This window comes from Electrophorus electricus, chromosome 10 (genome assembly GCF_041902795.1).
Source record: "Electrophorus electricus isolate QZ-2024a chromosome 10, ASM4190279v1, whole genome shotgun sequence".
In the NCBI taxonomy this organism is placed as follows: Eukaryota; Metazoa; Chordata; class Actinopteri; order Gymnotiformes; family Gymnotidae; genus Electrophorus; species Electrophorus electricus.
In genome coordinates this window covers 24620362-24646269 of record NC_137506.1, presented here as the reverse complement: position 1 = coordinate 24646269, position 25908 = coordinate 24620362, and the positions used below count along the sequence as shown (strand labels likewise).

Below are 25908 nucleotides of genomic sequence, written 5' to 3'. Positions count from 1 at the left end.
AGAGATTTAGATCCAGTTCACAATTTAACCTGCTATTTGGGTGTTGCTTTGGAACAAAACCCCTCCACGCAGAGTAAAGATAAAGTAACAGCTTTAGAATGGCCATAGGTGGTCTCTGCCAGATGTTAGGTGCACCAAGCATTTAAGTCTCCAAAAGGCACATATGGAATACATTATGGAAGATTGCTGTTCTCTTTGGAATCTGTTCTCATTGTCAGGAGGACAGTGTTTGCATACTTCACCAACCTGATCATCTCACTACTCTAGAGTAGGGATGACCATATCCACTCCTGGAGATACATAATACAGCATAAAATTATGTTTATACTGCTTTGACGTTCATGTTCACATGTACATAAATATAGAATGGCTACTGTTATCCGATTTATTTTCATTGAGATTATCGTGTATTGCTCTCTATTTCAATTAGCTCTCTTGATAATTAGTTAAAGGTAGCCAATAAAGGCATTAGAGAAAGAACATATACACTATTACACCATTATTAAATTAGGGAAACTGAATGAGAATCTGTGGCATGGGGGAGCAAACATTTTTCCTTTAAACCTGTATTTAGGCCATTGTCAAACCATATGACAAAACTTTAGGCCATATGACAAACACTGTCTTAAAACAATCACTAACCATGTGTCTGTTAACTGGCACAGGGTATGAACTTCATTTGTTTATATTACATAAATCCTGCATGGACAAATGCCTTATAAATGGGGGGGGGGGGTCCTTTTACTAGTTGTAATGTGCAGTCATGTCATCTGTTGCCCTTCTCTCACTCAGTTCCCATGAAGAGGCACAACACTAAAATGACCAAAGAGAGACAGTGCCACTTATATTTACAGTCCTGTTGAGCACTGGGAAATGAGAAGTTATTTAGTGAACTCCTTGAAATGGGACCATGTCTTGTTTCTATGGCATGCTATTTGACAGGAATACATTCCAGGACAGTCACCTACAGCCTTGGCCACCCAAAGCCAAATGGATGACAACAGTTATAGGTAGAGAATGAAATACTCTTGTCACCTCAACCAAATGCAGAAGGATGGACAGTGAGAAAAGACTGAGTAAAGTACAGATTACAGCAGTTTTAGACTGAAGCTACTCTACTAACTGCCGTTAATAATCTAAAAGTATGCTCATGCTGCATATTCATACTGGTACAAGCATGCTAGCTGTGGAGAGACCAGTACATGAAGATTGACAAGAGAGTACTTGTTCTAAAGGATGGATGGGACTTGTTACGTGCTTGGGGATGAGTCAACACGCATCTGTGTTCGAGAGCAGCTGTCATCCACAGAGAGTCCCTGAATTACATGTCTCCATGCTTGCCACGTGAAAATTTGCAACACGGTGGTCTCCAACTGGCTGTCGCAAATCATAGAGAAGAGATTCCGCACCCTCTGTGCTATGCACATGCATGAGAAAACATGGCAGACATGGTATATGCTCTCTCTAGCCACGAGCTGTGGGAATTGACTGCAGCCAAATTGTTTTTAGCACACAGATTTGTGAGTTGCATGGTGTCCCAGGCAGCCTGTCTCAAATTTCCAGACCATGGCCTTTTCTAAAAATAGATTGAACTAGTTAATCTGCCCGATCAGTTCTGCTGCTCACTGGAGATTATTACAGTCCTGGTTGTGTTGAACACCCATTTGTGTAAAGTATATTAAGAGATTGTTTCTGGCTTATTAATTTGAAGTTTATTAATTTGAAGCTTTACTTTCCAACAGAAGGCATTTTTGGCATCCTGAGGAGCACTGGCAAATCAGGACCTAGACCAGCTCTCAGAACACCTAGTTATGTAACATGTGACATCATAAATACTGGACAAAAATAAATGTAGAAAAGGCTACGTGAAGTAAACTCCTTCCTTCACTGAAGACAAATTTAACACATTCTGTGCCATGTGTAATGGGCACTTTATGGGGCTGAGTGTGAAAAATGGGTCACTATAGTGCTGGATTTACATTCACATGTTCTTCAAGCTTCTTAATCCTTAATTCTTTTCTCCTGTTCACAATCTTGTGTCATTCCAAGCAAGATTACAAGTTCAAGCGTTGTTTCAAAGCACAAATATTCCTCAATCTCAATCTGGCCTGTGGAGTGCTGCCAGGATGTACAGCCATGAGCACTTGCATGACTGCACTACTGCAGAAAGCCACCCATGGCTTTGGCACATTCATGTCTATACCTCTGCAAGCACATCTCCATGGTCTGGGCAGTGGCCATAAAGGCCAGTAACTGTGTTTATTCACTAATTTACTTTTTCTTTCAGACTGGTGACTCACTGAGTGATCACTTTGTTATCTACACCTATTCTACAGCTGTACCAGATACACTGCCATACTTTTTACAGTGAATTGTTAATTCTAATCAAACTGTTGGCACCATTATTATATTTTGAAGTGAGCTGAGTGACAGTACCAGAGGTATGTGTGTTGTGTCAACCCTTAATGGCCTTTCATATGTGGCCTGGATTAGTCCAAAGGATATGTGACCTTAAAGCTTTTAATATAACTGTAAATACCCTTGTAAATATTACAAACACAAATGAAAACAACATAAACTGATATGTATTCATTTATATATACAAAATATCCATATCCAGATTTTCCCTTGCTTGTTTTCAAAACAGGTACAAGTACATGAACAGGCCACTAAATGCACATTTCAACTGTGAAGAGAGCAGGACAATTTATAAAGACAAGCTATTGGTAAATGAACTTCTGAGTACATAGGGCTGAACCAAAAAAAGATTATTAAGTACAATTGTTATCGATACACCTATAGAATTATTGTGCACAAGGACTTTGCAGGCTGAGGAAATAGGCGGACTCATCACACAAACTAAAGCATCAAGGGAATCGGATGGTGCTGGAGCGGGGCGTAGTCCTAGTGTGTCCTGGTGCAGGCCCTCCACCTGCCTGTCACCTGCTGGGCATGTCCTGCCTACACACTGAGAGCATGCGCAGCAGTGGTCATGGTGCAGTCAGCTCATGGCCTCATAAGTATGTCAGGCAGGCCCTTATCACTGAAAAATGGGAAGGTGGTGTTCATGTATGCTCATCTCGTAAATATCATATTTCCGACATGACTTGAAGGCAACATAGGCAACAGCGTTAATTCCAATAGTTTTGCGCTTCCTCTCAGTTCTTCTTCACGTCTTTTTCAGGTGTTTAATCTCCTCCAGGTAGGCCCTCTCATCGTTGTATGAGATCAGGCCTATGACGACGGTATCATCAGCAAACTTGACAATGATGGTGGAGCTGGAAATGGCTGCGCAGTCGTAGGTGTACAGTGAGTAGAGCAGGGGGCTTAGGACACAACCCTGAGGAGCTATACCTAGGAGCTATAGAAAAATACGTACTTGGTTTCCAGAAGAGTATTTCCCACACTCTTTTAAATACCCTGGCCCTTGCCAGAGTCTGCACACCTGTTGCGCACAAGTTGAATCCCCTTAGAGTTGCATTAGGCTACCCACATACTGCATGCTGCAGACCAATTATGTGGTGGTTGTAGTCTATAGCGTCAGAAAAATATCAGGATGCAGTCCTCTTAAAATTGCATGTACTAGATGCAGGCATGCAGTTCACCAGTCCAGTTAGGATTGTAATGTTTGTTTTTGAAGGATTTGCATTTATTTCTATTAAAGTAGATTCTCTTTGAGCAAAGAAACCAAATCTGAGATTGATTCAATTTCTGAGGAATAAAATAGTATAAAGGTCATTATGTAATAATAAAAATGTCATGGTATCTGTTCCATACTTGTCAACAGCAGTGAAAACCTCATCAGTGCATCAGATTTGTGTTCATGTCTGTCCCAGTAGTCCTTTGTTTTTTATTGTATTCATGGAGAGATATGTTAGAAATAAAGATTAGAATGAGAGGGGTTACCCACCCAGTGTGTGCTTCAATTAAATTACTTTGTAATAGTACAAGAGACAAAATGTTACATATTGTTGCAAGGCATAGTACATGTTTCTTCTTTGGTTTCTTGTAACACAACACAGCGCTGGTAATTATTAAAATAAGACCATCTTGCATTAGAGGTACTGGTGATATATATGTTTGCTGTGCTGAAATTCAGGTTGGAAGTGAGGTTTATTATATATATGTGGAAAATCATTATTTAAAAATTAACATGGCATTTGCACAAGATGTGAGTTCCATGCTTGGTCAACTAAGAATCCACATTGAGTCAACATCTTTGAGTGTGTCTAGTTGCGTGTGTTTGTGGAATGGTAATGGGGTCTTGCCTTGCTAAGACCAATATGAGAAATATGGCATGCTCTTAAAATACTGACACTTTTTGACAGTGGGCCATTTCAGTTCACATGGGAAAATACAAAACTGTCAAAACAAGTGCAACACTGATATTACTCTCTGCCCTTCATAGCAAAGACACAGGGGTCCACATTACCACAGGAGCCCGTGTGACCTTGCAGGAATGTTTGGCTCAATCCTGGGGAGACAGGGGAGACATGCAATGTGCCACACAGTTATGTACCAAACGCGATTACACAGAACCTCATCTGCACTGCCGAATACTTCATTATGTAATTATGTATACCATGACCATCAGTCAGCTACAGATGAGCTAAACTAACATGAAATAGGGGTCATCTGGAAGCCATTTTTCACAGTAACCGCCCCCTACCCCTTCTCTGTCTCATTTTAATCTCTTCACAGAATCTCCAGCCCCTGTTCCCCAGGGAGGTCGAGGCCCAGTGACCAAGATCTGTGCACACTAGACCCACATGGCACGCAAACTCATCATAGCCCGCTCCCTAGCACGCACTAACTAGCAGGAAAGGGAACAAACAGTCATACATAATATAGTACACTGGGCAGCGGCACCTCAAGAGGATAGAGTGTCACACAAACACAGGAGGAGAGAGCACATAAAGAGATTCTGAAGCTTTGAACTAGTTATAAGGGAGAGAAACTGATGTTTTAAAAAGACTAATAATTATGGACTAATATTTGGAGGCTACAATATTCAATCAAATTTAGCTTAGGAAGGTGATTCCAAAATTTAGACTAGGTGAGTAAAAATATTTAAAATGTAGCAATAGCAATAACTTAATCATATTGCTTTACATATAATATATACACACACCCATGATATAAAAATAAGCTAGTGTTTTGAGTGATAGTTTTTTAGAACAGAATTTCTCTATTAGCTTTACTGTAATTTTGTGCGTGGCTAGTTCAGGGAGTTACAAGAGACAGCAAAGAGGCATAGTGGAAGATGTTAAAACTGAGTAGGGAGTAATTCAGTCACAGTACATTAACTATAGCCTACTATATGTAATTTGGCACACAGTGCAGTGACTGTAATCAAGGAATAGATGTAGCCTACACAGCAAGATCTGCAGCAACAAAAAAATAACTATACGGCTGAAAAGCACGATGAAGAAAAATAAACCCCTAATGGCAAAAACACTGCTGAAACCAGTCTTAGCATACCATACTATACCATACCATACTGTTCTGCTTTGAATTCACCATAATCAAAATAATATTCTTTGTTGGCTGTAAAAACAATTTTTCTTCAATTACTACCTTTTATTTTTCTATTAAAAAAGAGCAATTTATTATTTTGTTTCAATCATGAATCCAACTTGTAACAGTAACAAATAACATTGTGATTTTGAAGTTTGTCCATATTGGTAACTGTGGACTATGAGTAAAATTGTGCTTAACTTTTTTCCCTGAGTCAGACCAATCCATCAATATTACATCTAGGAAATTTATATACCATTGCCTTATTGACCAAGAGTTCTGACAAAACAGTGCACATTCTACTCTATTATTACAAGTGATCTCAATTGCTATCTCAGGGCATTTAGGAGTCTTGCCCTCTGTGCAGTTCTTATCAGTGGAGCCATACGTTCCTGTTGTTCAGTGGTCTTTTGGGAGAATTGTGAAAGACATTCCCCCATCCTAAAGGATGTGAAGTCAGGATAAACGGAGCAGCTTGCAAAATGCACAAACGTTTTCAGTGTGCCATCAGATTTACATAATGAAAATGACATGGCAAGGTCAAGCTAGTGAACTGTTGAATGTATTTCATACCTATCAGGGAACCTCATTCTGAGCACATTTGCCTATGAATAGACTGTAGTTTTAAATATTGATCATTTGATATATTACTTGAGTAACACCGGCTGTTTTCTATCGTCTCAGCCTGAACAGTGCCATAGTAAACTATATCTGAAAGCCGAAACAGCATTAAAACAAAAGAAGACTGTCACCTCGGCGCTTGCTTAGCACCTTGGCAACTTGGTAAGGTCCAGCTCTTCATTTGGTTACTTTGAGTGAGCTAATTATATCTGAGCCATTAGCTTCAGGTGGGTGTGTAAGATAATACATTGCAAATACCTGTTACTGAACCGAATAATAATTTTACTTTTAAAAGCAGTGAAACTGTTACGAACCCCAGGAACAACCCTCAGCCCCGCACAGCACGCACACTCGCACTCACCCCCGATATGACTCACCGGAATTCTAGCACACACCTGATTCCTATTCCCCTCATTACCAACCCCTTTATAAGATTCTCCTCCCCATATACTAGTCGCGAAGTATTGCTTACCTATGTGGCGTACCGAGCGTTTCCTCATCCTAGGCTACCCTAGTGCATTCCCGGTTATTGACTCGTGCCTGACCCTCGGATACCTCCTGATCACTACCCTGTGCTTCGACCCCGACCCGACCATGCTTACCTGTCTTACTGCACGTAGTAGTTTGGTTGCTGAAATAAAACCTCTACAACTGGATCCTTTTCTCATGTGTGCAATCGTTACAGAAACACAGCGATATATTTATTTGAGGTCATCTGGAAAAATGTTTTGCTGCATTTTTTTTCACTCATTACATTTTATACTTTCCCCCCTTTTTTTTAACATGTTTTACTCATTCAAATCAAATTCCTATGAAAACCAAATTCAAACCAGGCTGGTAAGAATTTTGAAAATGAGCTCAACCAGATATGGACAGTAAGTTCTATCTACAACTAAACCTGTTGGGTGGGGTATTTAAAGCTGCTCTGGACCAAACACAAATGTGTAGCATTCAAATCAAGCTCGCTATGGACATCAGTGCCTTTAAGCTGATATAAGTGATTTTGTTTTCTCTCCTTTTAAAAAAAAAAATAACACATAGCCTGTTTTTACATCCTGATAACAATCACTGAAATAAATTCTGAGCTGACAGTGGGCCGACATTCAGAAATATCCGGGCAGTAGTGGGCCCACTGTAAGAAACAGTGCATTGACAATGATGTGGAGGATGACTAAGACTTATTAGGCATAGTAACAGATTAATAACACTACCCACCGCTGCCTATTTAGGATGGTAGCTCACTCTTAGCACTGAAGCATGTAAAAACTCCAGCAACTCGGCTTTTACCTGACACACTCATACCAAGATCAAGAGAGACATGCATTCTGTTTCCATATGACAGCTTTACTGAGAAGCATTACCAGCATACAGGGGTGACAATACACAATCAAGTTGAAATCCAGCAATTAGGTTACTATATAACAGGCAATAGATACACAGCAATAGATACTAAGACATGTGGACTTCAGAAAGAATGGACAAAAATTAGATCCATAAATTGACTACATTATTTGAAACACTTACCATGTACCTACACTTACTGGCGCCTTCTGTACAGCTGTCTGTGCCTTTTATGTGGGTTAGTACACTTTTGTTGGCATGAAAAAATCACAATCTGTCCCTAACCTTGTAACCACAGGATTAATAGGATAGGACATTAAGTTGTGAAATATTCTGAATGCAGTATTAATACTGACATTGTAGTGATGCGGTTGTACTGATAGTGGTCCTTGCCGATAGGAGTCCATAACTCAAAAATGTGTTATGTGAACATTGGACTTATGGTCTTCTGCAAGGATAGATGACACAAACTCTGGCTGGCAATAGATGGGTTATAGATTCAGACCTACAAGATTGCCCTTCAGTGTAGATGTTTCTAATAAAGTGGCTCGGGACTGTATATTTACAACTTTAAAAGAAACATATACTCTGTTCCTGCATTTACTGACCACTTTATTCACTATCTTATAGGTGCATTTTATAGGTGTGCAATTACAGACATTAGCCTATATGCTATTTTGCACAGTTCATCAGAGGGGCGAGAGAATGCATGAGACTGTTATGTTTGTCAGCATATGTGCTATAGACTCTAACTGTACAACTGAAGGGATTTCTAATAAAGTGGCTGCTGAGTGTATATAATGCACCTATAAAGAAGTCACAGATGTAGGTTATGACAAGTAGGGGGTGTCAGGAATGGATTTGAAACAGAAGGGATGAGGCAGGTGGTTGGTGAGTCAAAAGCTGGGCATTGATAGGCCAGAATGGAAGAACAAGACATCTATATTGTCCCACCCATCTGGCATTAGAGACATCCTGATCCTGTTGATGCAATGTTACAGGTTACAAAATTTCAACATTCCAGAATCAGATGTCAAAAAATTCTTAACAGTGTCATAATAGCTGTAGATTTAATTGAAAATCTGTTTGCATAAATATATATTCATTGTATTTACATTTAAAAATTACACCTGCCCTATTTTAATTTTATTCTACTTTGAACAGTCAATGTCCCTTAAGCAAACTGATTTCAAATAAGCATTTTGTGCAGAGATGTAACAGAGTCTGCTCATTAGGATTAATGCCTAAATAATACATCCGAATATGAGACAAATGCATAGAATAACCAGAAACAGATGTTGTGATTTTAAGCAATTATTTCCTGATACCCATTTCATGCTGATAATTTCATGCTTCCTTATATATTTCTGGTAGTGATTCAACCAGGGCATGGCTTTATGGAAACCCATAATGTTCGACACCTGTTAAATTCATCAGAAAGATCCAAGGTGTGATTGACTAGATTTTAAAGAGCCCCCCAGCCAATGTCTCTTGAGCCCCTAACCTGCCTATTGGACCCCAGGCTTCCTACCCTCCTATTCTCTCCTTTCATCATCTTATACCCTCCTTCCCTCCATCCTCTGGGCCATGTGTGACAGTAGCTCTCAGAAGTGGAAATGAGACTAATAAACAATGATTAGCTCCAGAGCCGGACAGGTCGTGTCCACTCTGAGACATGTCTGTGCATGCTCCACGTTGCCAGGGTTTGAAATCCCCCCCACCCACACTCCCAATGCCCAGGAGAGTCAGCCTGGGGTTAAGCCAGATATTCACAGTCAGGTTACAGGGCATAATCACAGGCAAACATGGCAGCCACATGGAAGACACACACCCAGACATGCATGTGCAAGTGCACACACACACACACACACACACCCCTTGTCTGGCTTTGAATAGTCCTAATGGCAACACAAGAGGCCATGTGTGTATAGAATGGAAGAAGGAGAAGAGCATTGTGCTGTAATACTACATAGAAGGATACCCTAGAAAAAAGACGTAACAGGAAATACTTTATTAAGCAACATAGGTTTTTCATTTGTGTATCATCTGGATAAAGTGTTTATTCCCCACCCATGGCAGTGGTCCCCATCAAAATAATCTCTTCTAAGTCTTGATTTCAGAAGGAATCTTGTGCAGGACATATTTGTTTATTTATTCAGGATGATTTTTATTTATTTTTGCACAAAGTTCTTTGTTGACCCATTACTGATGCTTCTTAGTGTGATAGCGCTAAGGATAGTTTCTGGGAAAAGGGATGTTTTCTTTTTCTTGTCTTGTACAGTAACATTGTACAATGTTATTGCACTACACTACATGGTTAATGTTATATGTGACATTTTTCCAGTAAACCAATGATAAAAACCCTTTCATATGGGTTTTGTTTTAGGACCCTTACATAACTGTGTCATCTACATTTCTCCTCAAATTTATCAGCACAATACTTTTATGCCTAGAACTTGAAACCTAAAAGTACTGAGGTTTGGTAAATGGTTAATGGCTTAAGATGAAGTAACTTTGTAGTTAAATTAATAGATCAATAAGCAAAGTGCAAAGTTTTGTGACTGTGTGTGGGAAGCAAATACTGTGCAATTGTTCAAGTGGAGGATTCCATAAGCTGTCTCAAGATGCCAGGTGAAATTCATGAATAATAAAATAAAGGGATAAAAATGGTTAATTCGAGTAGCTACTTTAATGTGTGTAGATAGAGAGACACACACAGATGGTTGTAAAAGGGAATAACAATTTAAGGTTATTAGTAGACTCTGTCCCCATAAACTCACTGGCTCACTTAGGAAATGTTTTAGTGCCTACAATTACAGCTATTAACTTCCTGCAAAAATAAACTCCACTGCTGTTGAGGTACAAGAAACACTAATGTATTCTCTGGCTCTGAGGGAAGAAACATTTTGCCTCAGGAATTCAATGTAGCCTTTTGGCTAAAAGACTAATAGAAGTTATTACAGTGATTTACATAATTAATACATTTTCACTTTATATCATGTGCCAAGTGCACATATTATTGATGACTGAGATATGTCCTTCCTAACACAAAAGCATAAACATAGTTGACTGGAAATCTTTCATGCTATTAGCTACTATAGAGACAGATGTTTTGTTATACATATGAAGTCTAGCACTGCCATAATAAATACATTGCTGAGTTTGCAGTTTCATGTGCTACTGGTCAGACCTAGAAACTGGACCTTAAATCCAGTATCACTGGACTTAAGGTTACTTAAGGTTGCCCCCACCTATCCCAGTTTAATACGTCCTTGGGGGCGCCTGAGTAAAGTTAACCGTTACCTGATCTTCAGTCTTATTTGAGTGAAAAAGGAAAGCACGGAGTCACTTGTTGACTGCCGGCCATTTAAGGTACACTGACAAGCGCATATTGCGGATATGACTATACACTTGTGTGCATACAGTCATCAGGATTTTACCTTTTACAATTATTATATGAAACTAACACAAAAAAATGTAACTAACCTCATTACATACATTTTACCAGCAATGTAACAAATGTAACAGACGCGTTTCATAGCCACTATAAAGCATTTGTGAAGCTTTATTATGTTTTACAGATCTAATGTATACATTTTACCTTCGTAAAGGCACTACTTCTTAATTTAAGATGGCTAAATGTTTTGCTGAGATAATGCCAACAGCACGTTTATTTGCAGTAAAAGAGCACATTAGCTAACACATTTTCAAATAATTTGAATGCAGTCACAAAAATGTGAGCTCTTGTAAAAGTTAATACTACGCGTAACTCTGAGAACCTGTAGTGGCAACTTCAAAGCTTGTTTCCATAATCGCTTTCAGAAGTGATTTTATTCAGGTTTGTATTATTTTAAGTTGCATGTTTACGTCACTACCAAAGAAGGTCTACAGCTAAGCATAAATTATCCTTAATTTTAGAGAGACGATTTTAGTAGATTGTATCATATCTAATAACATCGTAATCTTGTGTGTCCAGCCCAAACACTGATAAAAGGACAATGCAGTACGTAAATTCTAAAAATGAAACAGCAGTGAGAAAAGTCATACAATTACATTGTATTCCGTTGCCAAACATACACGAAGCGTGTATTATATATTTGTAAATCTGTCTGCGATTATAACAGTTTAGATCTGACGTGAGCAGCTAAAACAAACCGTGAGCATTTTGTTCGGAGTTTCTCCAGTTCCATACAGGTTTTGCGTCAACATAAAACTGTCCATAGGAGTGAGAGAGCGCGAGCACAGGCACGAAAATTGCGATGAACAAGGTCTGTTGAATGTTTTTAAAGGTAAAGCTGCGGTCTGTCCTTTCTTCCAGTATGCGGTTGTTTCCTGTGGCGCGGCGCGCACTGATGTCCCTTGACAAGGAGATAATATAACCGGCTCTCCGAGGCTACTGCTATGGGAGGAGTGAGAGCATAGTATCGAGCCCGGCCCCTGTGCTACAAACATATATAAAAGACAATCACAACGCTTTTCAGCTTAGTGACTTGAAAAGCTGAACAGAAAACATATATCCACTATAGAAAAGAACTGCAGAGCAGTAAATTCTGTGAATCGTCTGTGGATGCTGAAACTCAAATTATCTGAATCTGACTTTGACTTTTGCCCATTGAGAAAATAACTGAAGGTGGGAAAGAAACTATTATTTGAGGATTCATTTTGTTTTTACTTTCTCTGAACACATCTGCTAATCAAATCACCGTGAGGAACTCAATAATTACATTACATTTTCTATTGTGAGAAAAAGAATAGGGATATTCCATCGGCATTAGAAGATGGCATTATCAGAGGCAGAATTTGACTTGAAGGGAAGCAGCATCATAAAGGAATGGAGTAGGCAGGTCCAACCAGCTCTCATGGCTTCTTTAATCTTCCTCTTCTGTCTGGAAGCATGCCTGTGGATCCGGAACTTTGCTCTCAAAAAGAGGCTGCCGGGGCCCTTTGCCTGGCCAGTGGTGGGAAATGCCATGCAGCTGGGCCAAATGCCACATATCACCTTCTCTAAGCTGGCAAAGAAATATGGCAATGTCTACCAGATCCGACTTGGCTGCAATGACATAGTAGTACTGAATGGAGATGTAGCCATACGCCAGGCTCTCATACAACACAGCACAGAGTTTGCAGGAAGACCAAAATTCATCTCTTTTCAACTGGTCTCTGGAGGGAAAAGCATGACATTCAGCAATTACAGCGAACAGTGGAAAATGCACAGGAAAATAGCTCAGTCCACCTTGCGGGCTTTCTCTTCAGCTAACAGCCAAACCAGGAAAGTATTTGAGCAGCATGTGGTGGCAGAGGCTATGGATATGGTGCAGAGCTTTCTCAGGTTGAGCACAGATGGGCACTATTTCAATCCCTCACATGAATTCACAGTAGCTGCTGCCAATGTCATTTGTGCCCTCTGCTTTGGGAAACGTTATGGACATGAAGACCCAGAGTTTAGGACCCTTCTGGGCAGAGTGAACAGGTTTGGAGAGACAGTGGGTGCTGGGAGCCTGGTGGATGTCATGCCCTGGCTTCAATTCTTCCCTAACCCTGTGCGCAGTGTCTACCAGAACTTCAAGAACCTCAATAATGAGTTCTTTGCTTATGTGAAAGACAAGGTGGTGCAGCACAGGGACACATACAACCCTGATATAACTCGAGATATGAGTGATGCCATCATCAGTGTGATTGAGCATGGGAAAAACATCACACTGACCAAAGACTTTGTGGAGGGAACAGTGACTGACCTCATTGGTGCAGGGCAGGATACTGTTTCCACAATCATGCAGTGGATACTTTTGCTCTTAGTCAAGTACCCAGCCATACAGGCCGAGCTCCAGGAGCAGATTGATAAAGTGGTGGGTTGTGACAGACTGCCCTCAGTGGAGGACAAGGCCAATCTGGCTCATCTGGATGCCTTCATCTATGAAACCATGCGCTACACTAGCTTTGTGCCTGTTACCATCCCCCACTCCACCACCCAAGAGGTGACCATTGATGGCTTCCTCATCCCTAAAGACACAGTGGTGTTCATCAACCAGTGGTCTGTCAACCACGACCCAGAGAAATGGCAGGACCCACACATCTTCAACCCTTCAAGATTCTTTGATGAAAATGGGGCCCTTAACAAGGACCTGATCAACAGTGTGATGATCTTCTCCACAGGTAAGCGGAGATGCATTGGCGAACATATTGCCAAAACAGAGGTCTTCCTACTCGCAGCCATTTTGTTGCACCAATGCACAGTTGAGAGTAACCCATCTGAAGCCCTCACAATGGACTGCTCATATGGGTTGGCTCTGAAGCCTCTCAACTACACAATTACAGCAAAGCTCAGAGGAAAGCTCCTTGGCCTTGTGTCACCAGCATGAAACAATGAAGATCCTAAATCGCCATTTCTTTGTTTTTGTGACTCAAGGCCAGAAAAAACTGAACCATTTGCAAATATATAACATGTAATAGTGAGTATTTAATAAACATGCACTGAATGCTGTTGTGTAGAAATTACATATTTAAATAATATTTAATGATTATTCACACATTTTTGTTTGCAACGTGTAACTTTTTTAAATGGGGAAAAAAACTTTTGTTACATTTATATGAAGTGATGTATTTTGTCAGGTAGTTGAAGGAAACTGAAACAGTCTCCATCTCTCCAAAATATTATAAAATTTCGCACTGTGTATTCATTTTTATAACTAAACAATATTAGCAGGGTTTCCAAATTAAAAATGGTCAAACAGTGACTAACTGTCAACATGAACATTGATCAGTCATCAAAGTATTGTGTACTTGAGAATATTTGAGGAGAGCTGCTTTGACTACCTGTTTTAGCTCCCTCATTTTGAAGGGGATGCAGTATATTAATGCATTTTCTTTCACTTGCATTAAAACTTGTGGTTTAGAAGTACACAAACAGAGATATTTCAGGCATTTCAAAGTGTTTAATATCTATTTTATAGCTAACACCCCCTACTGTACCCAAGTGAAATTAATTCATCCCCTGCATTGATTATTGACTATGATCATTTGTATTATTGAGAAGCTAATGACCATGAGATAGTAGTCATCATGCAGTAAATGAGATATTACATCACTGGAATAAATGAAAGTGAGGTAACTTTGTTTTGTAGCTCAATACTGAGAACTGTACTGTCCAGATACAGGCTGAGTGGAGCTACTGAAAGCCTCAATTGCTCCCAAGCCCTGAATTTATATTTTACCTGTCATTCCAACTCAAACAGCTACCCAAGACACGTTTTAAAGTGTGTAATACATATTATATTAAAAATGTTCACACCTAATGTTTCTGAAGTGCTTGGCAAGCCATGCCACACTATTCTGAAGCCATGGAACAAAACTATTTTTTTGAATGTTTGAGTAAACAGCTATACAATATCTGTATTGCTTTGGCTCTATTCTTTGAAAATAAGCTAATTGTGAAGTGAATGAAATAAAAGTAATATTTGAAATATGAATATGTAGCTCCTCTCCTCTGTCTTGAATTAAACTATATAATGTGTTCCTTGTTCCTTAAGCTTCTGTTATTTCAATTTCCATTGGTAACATATCAACAGATCTCCACAGCCAGAAGCAAATGATAAGCAAGAAGGTCTGTAGTCTTCAAAAATACAAAAGGGTTCCATGTTCACTAACTTGCTAAAGTTCTATTTATCACTTCATATAACATTTAATATTGATTGTAAAGCATCTGTGGGCATGAGAATAGCGCTAAATAGGTGTTATTAATAATTAATTAATTGATTGATTGATTGATAACCTACTCACAATCACTAATAATACAGTGACTTTTTCATAATCACTAAAGCAATTATGATGACCTGAACAATATTTTTGCCAGAACAACTTTTGTGCCATTACCACATCTAAATGCCTACAACCCCTGTAACCCAAATCTAAAGACAGCCCCATGAATCATTTTAACAGGTAGCAATTGTTGTATTGTTTCTTTGCATATTTTTATACTCAATCTTTCTAGCAACTGTTCTACTTTTTTCTTAGGGGCTTACATTTTTGGGCAAAGCCACCATTCTTAAAATGATATTAGCTTATTAAGCTTATATGGCATAGTCATTACACCTCTGACACCTGATAATAAATATATGTGTATGTGTATTGGAAATATTTCAAATTAAGGTGATATCTTTTCACTGCCCACATTATTAAAAATCGGTTTTATATGGGTTACTTTTTAAATAAGGTATGATATTAATTTCTAACATTTTGATAGCATTACATAAGGGATATAACAATTATATCAGCTCTATACTTGTTACTAAATAGCTGTTTTCAGTGACTTTTACCTTACTGTGGGGTCATTCAAAATGTGTCTGTAATGATGTTTATGCCTTTTGGATTTAGACCGCTGTAATAGGTTAATGGTATTAAATCAAGTAGTGCACACTGCACAGTTCGGTCCAAGTCTCTGCACCCAATATAATACATGGCTCAGTCTGAGTGTGCAGATTGCTTAGATTAATAAGAATGGGTTTGGGTTTTATTGCTCTACACTCTGAAAGAGCAAGACCTTGTGATGTTCATGACCCATATCCATATTTGAGAGTTCACTCAGAAATGCTGTGCAGGAAACAAGCCAAAGTTTAATTGCTGTAGGTTATGAACTTTACTAGCAACATATATATTTGATACTAGTACATACTGTAAAATCATCAATCTTGAACAAGCCAGCCTTAAAAAGTGAACCAGACATGTGTTCTGGAATCCATGCTTATTCTAAAATAGGAGGGGAGAGAAACTAAAGAGGTGATACTACAAAGCCTGCATAGCAAGGCCCTCCCATAAGAAAGGGCTATAAGAGACAGGGCAGTCAGGGCTGAAGCTTATATTCCTCTAATTTGGTCATCTAGGGAAAGACCCTCATACAGCAGGAGTACACCACGAAGTGCTTATGTCTGAGAATCATTATTTTATTTTTCTGTGTTTAAATGTTTTTTCTTCACATTAAGAACTTTCAGAAATAAAATTTTATTCCTGTTTTAAAAGCTGAAGCAAGTTTTTTAAGTGTAGGATCTTTTATAATCTTTTCAAAATGTAAAAAAGAAAAATATTTATTCACATTCAGGATTTGTTTACAAGATCTTATCTAGGAACATGCATGGAATTATCAGAGGCAGAATTTGACTTTAAGGGCAACAGCATCATAAAGGAATGGAGTAGGCAGGTCCAACCAGCTCTCATGGCTTCTTTAATCTTCCTCTTCTGTCTGGAAGCATGCCTGTGGATCCGGAACCTTGCTCTCAAAAAGAGGCTGCTAGTGGTGGGAAATGCCATGCAGCTGGGCCAAATGCCCCATATAACCTTCTATAAATTGGCAAAGAGGTATGGCAATGTCTACTAGATCTAACTCGGCTGCAACAACATAGTGATACTGAATCGAGATGTTACTCATACGCAAAGCTCTGATAAAGCACAGCACTGAATTTGCAGGCAGACCCAAATTTGTGTCTTTTCAGTTAGTGTCTGGAGGAAAGAGGCTGACATTCAGCACTTACAGCAAACAATGGAGAATGCTCTAGAAATTAGCTCAGTCCACCATTCGTGCGTTCGCCTCAGCAACCTAAAAAATTATTTAAGAATTACATTTTGGAAGAAGCTATTGACTTGAGTCATAAATTTGTGGTACAAAGCTCAGAGGCATGGAATTTTAGTCCCTCACATGAGCTGACTGTCGCTGTCGTTAACATAATCTATGCTGTCTGCTCTGGAAAATGACAAAGCCATGATAACCCAGAATTTATTACTCTTCTGGGCAGGGTGGACATGTTTAGTGAGACAACTGTCATGCCATGTCTTCAGCCTTTCCCCAACCCAGTGCATAACATCTTCCAAAACTTCAAAGACCTGAACAAAGAGTTCTTAAAACTTTGTGAAAGACAGTGGTAGAGCACAGGGACTCTTTTGACCCAGAGGCCAATCTGACTCATTTGGATGCCTTCATCTATGAAACCATGCACTACAGTAGCTTTGTGCTTATCACCATCCCCCACTCCAACACCCAAGACTTGACCATTGAAGGCTTCCTTATACCTAAATACATAGTGCTTATCATCAACCAGTGGTCTGTCAGCCACAACCACAAGAAGTGGCACGACCCACACAACTTCAACCCTTCAAGATTCCTTGATAACAGTGGAGCCCTTGACAAGGAACTGACCAAGATTATATTTTCTGTTGGGAAAAGAAGGTGCAGTGGTGATCAGATCGCAAAAGTAGAAGTATTTCTAATAGCTGTCATCTTGTTGCATCAGTTGACTTTTGAAAGTGACAGCTCTCAGGAATTAAGCATAAACTGCTTATATGGGTTAACACTGAAGACACTCAACTGTACAATCGCTGCAAATTACAGAGGAGAGTTATTTAATGTGGCATAAAATCTTAAATGCATATATGTGTTTATGTAGGATGCTCACAGATGAATAGTATGCTCTAAACTATGCCGGTATTAGTGAATCCTGTGGTTTCTTTGTACATTTGCTTTCTAAAAATTCTTAAAAGAAACATAGAAACAATTTGCATTACCTCATCCAATATTTTCTTTCTATTAACAGCTGTACAAGTTCAACAGATACCTGTGCATTTAATTTATAACCATATAAGAAAATATTTTAAAAGCTGTGATATTGCCATAATTGTTGCAAAAGATAATAATACCTTCCAAACCTTTGAAGATGCAATACAAAATCAGAGCACATTTAAATTCTCTATTGTTATGTATATTTTGGAATTTCATTGTATAGACTGAAATGAGAATGGATATATGAATCTTGGATAAATTAATGGATAAATATAATGAATAAATGCATCTTGCATGCCTATGAATAGATTTCCAGTGTGGATGCAAATCATTCTGTATTTTCTTTTATTTGAGAACTGCAGTGCTACTCACTATTGTATACTTGAAGGTGAAAATTGCTTTAAATATTTATCTTCTGTCACAAATGTATTGTGGAACAGTATTATTTTTGATACAAGTTTTTGAATGCAAGTTCTTTATAAGTAAGTAATAGTAGCAGATTTTGGATTGTCTGGAATATATGGAGAATAAACAGAGTACAAACATAATTCTCTCAGTCACTGGAACTCACCATTCTTAGCATTAATGCTACAATAGTATCCCAAAATGCCTGAGATTTGACAGCGCTACTCCAATCTCGTTTTTCTCAACACCAGATTTTCTCTTTTCAAACTCATATGTAATATGTAGCATATCTCATAGAATACAAGCATGGGCATATCTTGGCTAACATATTGGAGATCTGCTTTGGCAACAATAGAATTGCAGCACTCACAGAATAAGCAATTACTTAAAAATTACAGCCCAGTGTCTAACGTCACTCTGTTGTTATTGTTTCAGAATAGATCAAACAAGTATACTTGAGTTTGTTTTAGCTTGGAATTGCTGTCAGGGCTTTTCTGTCTGGTGATGAACCATAAGCAGCAACGACCCGTTAAGCACCACTTGCTAATAAATGGCTGTTTTCAGTGACCTCTATCTTACTGTGGGGTCAGTCAAAATGTGTCTGTAATGATGTTTATGCCTTTCAGATTTAGACAGCTGTAATAGGTTAATGGTATTAAATCAAGTAGTGCACATTGCACAGTTCGGTCCAAGTCTCTGCTTCCAGTATAATACATGGCTCAGTTTGAGTTTGCAGATTTCTTAGATTAATGAGAATGGCTTTAGGTTTTACTGCTCTGCACTCTGAAACAGCAGGACCTTGAGCTGTTGATGATCCATATCCATATTTGAGAATTCACTCAGAAATGCTCAGCAGGAAACATAAGCCAAAGCCATTACTAGCAACATATACATTTAACACTAGTATATACTGTAAAATCATTTCACATGATATGGTAACATGACATTTTTCAAAGTCAAGCAGTTAGTTGAACTGCTACTGGCTCACTGGCTGGCACACTCTGTTGGTTTCAGGCCTTCTAGCATGACCCCTGTCCCTGTAAATTTGGCATTATCAGCTGAACCCTCCAATGAGTCCCAGTATTATGCTTCTTTGTCACTTTTCATTCATACATATTCAGCATCAAGATTTCCTAGAATTAAAAGATTTATATTATTATATTCATCTCAGTTATGATTAATAGTGTTTTGGGAGTGCTTATACACACAAATGCACACATGTTAATTCAACTACTAGAAATTGTTCTGATATGTCTCAACTAGTATGTTATTTCCAGTCTTGTTAAGCCCCAACATTGGGGTACAGTTCAGCCTATGTGGTCTCTGGCATTCTGCCAAAATAAACACACTGGGAAAAATACTGATCAGGATTCATGTGAACATGAATTCTCAATGTACTTACTAAGTTAATATTTCCACTCCCTTTCACCCACTACCACACACCTCTTAAAACAGACACACACACACACAGAGACATGCATACATATACACAGCCTCAGTGTGTGTATGCTATGGGCTACATGCAGATCATAGCAATGAAGGGTGACTCTGAGGGAGTCTTCTTTTCACACCAGCTAATTCAGTACAGCCTGAAACTACAGAGCTTTGTGGGGAGAGCAGGTCATGGAGTGAGTGGCTACTCCCCCAGCGCGCACACACACACACACACACACACACACACACACACACACACACACACACACACACACACACACACACTCACACACACACACACACACACATATATACTCCTTTGAAACCCTTCTGCTGAAAAACAGTCTTTCTCCTCGATGTCTCCCCTCTTGGCCCCCGAACCTACTGCAGATTCGTGCTCTCAAAAAATCCACAAGTTGCACCATCCATTCTCCCCATCCTCCAACATTGAGCCTCCTCCAGCTGTTTAAAGCATGATATCGGGTGCAGCTCTTGTTAGGTTCGACAAACAAAGCAGTGAGTGTGTCTGACTAAAAGGGGTTTTCAAAAGGGAGGATTGATCATTTTTGTGCCCCCAAAGACATTCATCTCTGACAGTGGCCATCCACTAGAGAGACTCTCCTCCCACCCCATCCCATTCATCACACACAAACCATTAATGCAGCTTTACTAACGTAGCTCTGGGTGTCTGCACACGGCTTCCTGGGCCTGGGATTCATTTTAGCATTATTACCCACAGTCCAGTATTCACTGCAATTGTACTCTGATGTCATAATGTACACTAAGCTCTAGCTAACAGAAATTACATGTATAAATAAAATATATTACTTGCTTATAAACATTGCTTGAGATAGCACATCTGCTCTGGTCTACAAACAGGGCTACATGTTCAAATTGATCTGCAAAATAACCTTTTCTCATTATCACGTCACAGACTTTGCCACATAATAAGAAGTGTTTAATGTTTACAACTTTAATTTAAAGGTTTCAGTGGCAGCCATTAAGAAAGAAGGGTTCGCCAATAGCATACAGAAGGATTTCTGTATACAAACTAGAACCAGTTTCAAGCACTTTGAAGTCAAGGAATAAATAAAGATTTGGGTAAATGAACCTCCAGTAAACATAAAAGATGTGTTCATATGTTTTCATAGTTTTTAACATTTTTATATGGTAATAGCACGATCATATGCAGGTTATACTATAAAATTTGAGCCGTATATTCATTGTTAAAAGACATAAAATGTTGGCTTTCTTCTGTGAACCTGATATGCACTCTAGTACTGACATATATAGACAATGCCACAAAATGTCACAACATGTTAAATGTTGTTGTAAGTCAATTAAACACAGTTCTTCCAGATTTATTGGCTGTTTCTAACACTAGATATTTCATCATACTAAGAAATAAACTGTACACAACGCAAAATGAATGTGCAGCTTATTTGAATCATAACTCAATGTAATTTATTGTTAAGCTCCTCTGGTCAGCTTGAAATTGTTTCCCCCCCCCCCCCCCCCCCCCCCCCCCCCCGTGTAACCCTCTGTGGAATTATGTCATAACCATAAACAAGGCACAGGGATTACCATGTTCTTCCAACTGACATTACAATTACAGCACTGCCACATTCTACAAACATTTTCTTATTACATTTGTTTATGTTGACATACCCTGTGCAGGACAACAATGCTGTGCATTTTTCAAAAATGACCACAAATGAATTTAAATAAAGGCTACAATTTGTATTAATTGCTGATACACTAGGGACAACATGTGACATAAAAAGACATTGAATTAGATATTGGAGTGTCTAGTTGGTAAAGCAACAGGCACACACACATTTTGTACTCTTTATTTTCAACAAGAAACATGTACTTGTTCTGGTCTTGAAAGCGATTACAAAGCTGGCAAGAACTGAGTTACAGCAGAAAAATTCGGCTATTGCTTATAACAACCAAGTAGACAATTGTAAGTCAACACTGCATTCTAGATCTAAGGCTGCCAGGAAAGATGTAAGTCAGAAGATGTAACTATAGCTATATAGGGGGAAGTCAGAAGACCTAACTATTGTTGTATAAGGGATAGCCACCTTACCACTGGCCAGAATACACAGAGCCTGAGAGCAAAATATGAAAAATTTAAGAAGCAATGGCCAAGCCACTGCTGTGTTCAATAAGGTCCTTCTGAAAATGTGGTCTGGGACAATGGTAATGAATTTGTGAAAAATCGACTACATCCCAAAGCTTCAACTCAGCAGCTGAGGTTAAAGCTTAAGGCCATTGGCTTCGGCATGAGTGGAAATTGCTGTCTGATGTTAAGAACAATCCTGGATTTGAACCATTGTAGTCTGCTGCATTAATATAGCTCTGACCTTGCTTCATTTACAAAGAATGAGTCCTGTGACACTGGTTGGTCAGTGTTGCATTTGTACTATATTTGTACTATTTGTACTATATTCCCCATCAAGTCATTTTACAGGAAAATCTCTGGAACTTCACACCAACCATCCCTGTATCACTTCAACCTTCTGATGATTAGTTTTTTCTTTAAGATTGTTGATTTAAGTTCAAAGAATCTGATAGATCCAGCAAGCCAAACAAATTTGAGCAACATTAGCACTTACTGTAGAAGGCTTATTTAGGACATAATTATGAACCCAATTATGTTTTGCTTTTATATAAATTACTTTTAGGACTTTTTTAAAGCTTGGAATGATCTTTTTGGTTTTTCTTTCATATTTGAAAGAAAACCATGATCAGACAAATCTCCTGGTATTAATCTCCCAGCAGTATCATGGGCTCTCTTGCATGGAAGCTGCTGTGATCGCATCACTGGCTCACATCACTTATCAGATAATGGTGCTTAATTACCAAGCAAATAGGACATCTCTGAAGACAGCAGGCAGATGATCACAACTCAGAACCATAACCAAGCTTCATTACAGATGTTCCTTGAGGTGAGGCAATCACATGCTTACAAAACATGTTTATTCATTTATTACTCATTTATTCTCCAGATCCACAAAAACAGTAGGTCTATAACATGTGACAAAAAACTAGGGGACAGTTTATAGTGTCCAAACAAAAATGTACAAAAACAAAGCCCCTGGCCATTCTATCCTCTCTCTTTTTGTAATGGTGAGCGGTAAGGAGGTGGACGCATATGCGGAGAACAGCGAGATTTATTATGGGCAAATCCAAAATCAGAGTCGTTAGGGCAATCCAGGGTCATAGAGCCTATACGGAGCATACGAGGATACATTATCAAATGAACAAAACACACGAAGGCAAACAGGGGAAGCAGGATATAACAGAGGCTAGGAAACACGAAGGCTAGGATAACAAAACAGGCTAACAAACGAAGGCTTTGAAACAGACGAGCTTTCAAACATCCAGACATTAATGCAAACACAATGAACTTAACACAAACGCAGCCATCAAATAAACAATGAACAGCCAAGACACAGGGCACACAACAGGGTTTAAATACATGAACTTAACACGGTAGAAACAAGGGACAGGTGTGAGCAGTCAAACGAGGGACGGAAAAAATGAAACTATGGCATGGAAATAAAATAAACAAGACAGGGAAAACATGGAACACGGAAGATGGGAGAGACTAATTATGACACTTTCTCTCTCACACACACACATACGCACAAACATATTCAGAATCTGTCAGGGGGCACTATTGTTAAAACAATTTAACTCCTTACCTATGAAATGAACAATCATTTCAAACAAGTATTTTCAAAAATTCAACATTCTGATTTTTTTCATTGCTAATTCTAACTGGTGTAAACAGCAACCACTTCATTATCTCTGAGCCATGGTGGCAATTTTCTAAACATGTTTTATTTGTTTGGTCTAGATAAAGCCTCCAAGTGAGATTATATTCCTACAGAAATAAGTAAGATTGGATATTTCATGCAAAAACAAATGTATTCTAACATTAAACTACTACATTTGTAAAGAGTAAATTTGTAAAATTCCCCTGCACTCTAGCCAACATCCATCAAAACTGCTCAGACCTGAAGGTGACAAACATCCAGACCAATGCTTCTAATGATCTGATTTCAGATGTGCTGACAATACTCCCCAAAATAAAGGCTACTATATTTAACTCATTATTGTCAAACCATAAATAATATTTCCAGTCTGTGAAACAAGCTGCAAAAAATGATTCAGAGAAAATCCATAATTTTTCTTTTCTGATGAGTTTTTTCTGATAAGTCTGATGAATAATTAGGGGTGTATGAATATTTATGATCCACCAGTAGGGTTGAAACCTGGCTGTTCAGTTGCTTGTCATGATGGCCTCGTGACTAATTTGTGTATCATCAATGCAGTGCGCATCTTTGCATCAGCAGGTTACCTTGCAAAAAGGTAAACATATGACAGTGGCAAACAGTTGTTGTTGGTTTTTTTCATTTCAAAATACATACATATACACACACATGCACATTCTCCAGCCACTTTATTAGGTACAACTGTTCAACTGCTTGTTAACACAAATATCTAATCAGCCAATCACAGCAACTCAGTGCAATTATGCATGTAGACATGGTTAAGAGGACCTGTTTAAGTACAAACCGAGCATCAGAATGTGGAAGAAAGGTGATTAAGTGACTTAGAATGTGGCATGGTTGTTGGTGTTAGATGGGCTGGTCTGAGTATTTCAGAAACTGCTGATCTACTGTGATTTTCACTCACAACCATCTATAGAGTTAACAGAAAATGGTCCAAAAAAGAGAAAATATGCAGTGAGCAGCAGTTCTCTGTTGCAAAGCTCAAATAATCTCAAATTGTTTTCTTGAACATGACGATGAATTCGCTATACTCAAATGGTCTCCATAGTAACCAGATATCAATCCAATAGAGCAACTTTGGGATGTGGAGGAACAAGAGAGTTACCTCATGGATATCTAGCCAACAATTCTGCAGTACTTGCATGATGCTATCAAGTTAATATGGACCAAAATCTCTAAAGAATGTTTCAAGCATGTTGTTGAATCTATCTCATGAAGAATTAAGGCAGTTAAAAGGGTCTTTTTGTCTTCAGAAATTTAAACACAAACATGCATAAACATACTCTATAAATAAAGTGTTTCCAAGGAAAAATTTTACTTTTAAGCTTAATGTTAGTGTTACATATTACATATTTCAACAATGGTAAGAGAAAATGGTAAGTCTTTAAATGGATGCAAGATAACAAAACTTAACATGTACAAAGAAAGCATTTTGCTGATTGATGATAAAATGAGGGCATGAATGGTTTCACTGTGATGGTTAGCAGCAGCTAGCAATGACAGACTTCAAGCGCAGCAATGTTGAACAGGTTGAAATCAAGTAATGTCAGTATTCAAATAATGTCTGTATTGATTTAACTACAGACCTGCTTAACAAAGGGTGGGACCGCATAGTGTAACAATATAACAATTAATTGTATGGAAGGAAAGAAAGTATATTTTCCATTTATATACAGTAACCTACAGTAACATAACAGATTTCTTTATGAGAATAATTTTACCCTGGGTTCAGGGTGAAACCATCCCCTTCATATTTTAGGGATTTTTGGCATAATTATGAACACCAGAAATATTTTGCTAAAACAATCTGAGACAATAGTGAGGTCCAATAGCATTTTCTACATCTTCAGTTTGACACACTGTAGCACGACGTACACAGCAATCTTATACTCTAATACAACCCACACTAACAGAGTACACAAAGGAACATAAATCAGACATGCCCACTATTTTCCACATTTCATATTTAATTTCAAGCTTTGCTGGTGGTGGTGATGGCATTGGCAGTTTGCATGTGTGTGCACAAATAGCTCTCATCCTTGAAAAAATCAGTGGGCTGTTTGAAATGTTTCAGAGCCTGTGAATGGAAAAGGAAGACAAATCACACCACTATACTGTATATGCAGAGTGTGATATGAAATTAATGAGGAACCTTTCGTTATTCTAACAAAGACACTCAAACTTAAGGCACATGTTCATATTTCTTTTTTTCTTCTTTTTCTTCCAATTTTAGATTTAATA

At 38.5% G+C, this 25908-nt stretch overlaps 1 protein-coding gene and 2 pseudogenes across 1 annotated transcript in view; 2 read left to right on the top strand and 1 right to left on the bottom strand.

Annotated features, from left to right (window-relative positions):
• The window catches only part of dnajc17 (DnaJ (Hsp40) homolog, subfamily C, member 17), an 89396-nt gene that overhangs the window by 3712 nt on the left and 59776 nt on the right, over positions 1–25908 (bottom strand). The window lies entirely within an intron of this gene.
• LOC113571382 (cytochrome P450 1B1 pseudogene) lies at positions 11820–14972 on the top strand (annotated as a pseudogene).
• Positions 16604–17879, top strand: LOC113571371 (cytochrome P450 1B1-like; annotated as a pseudogene).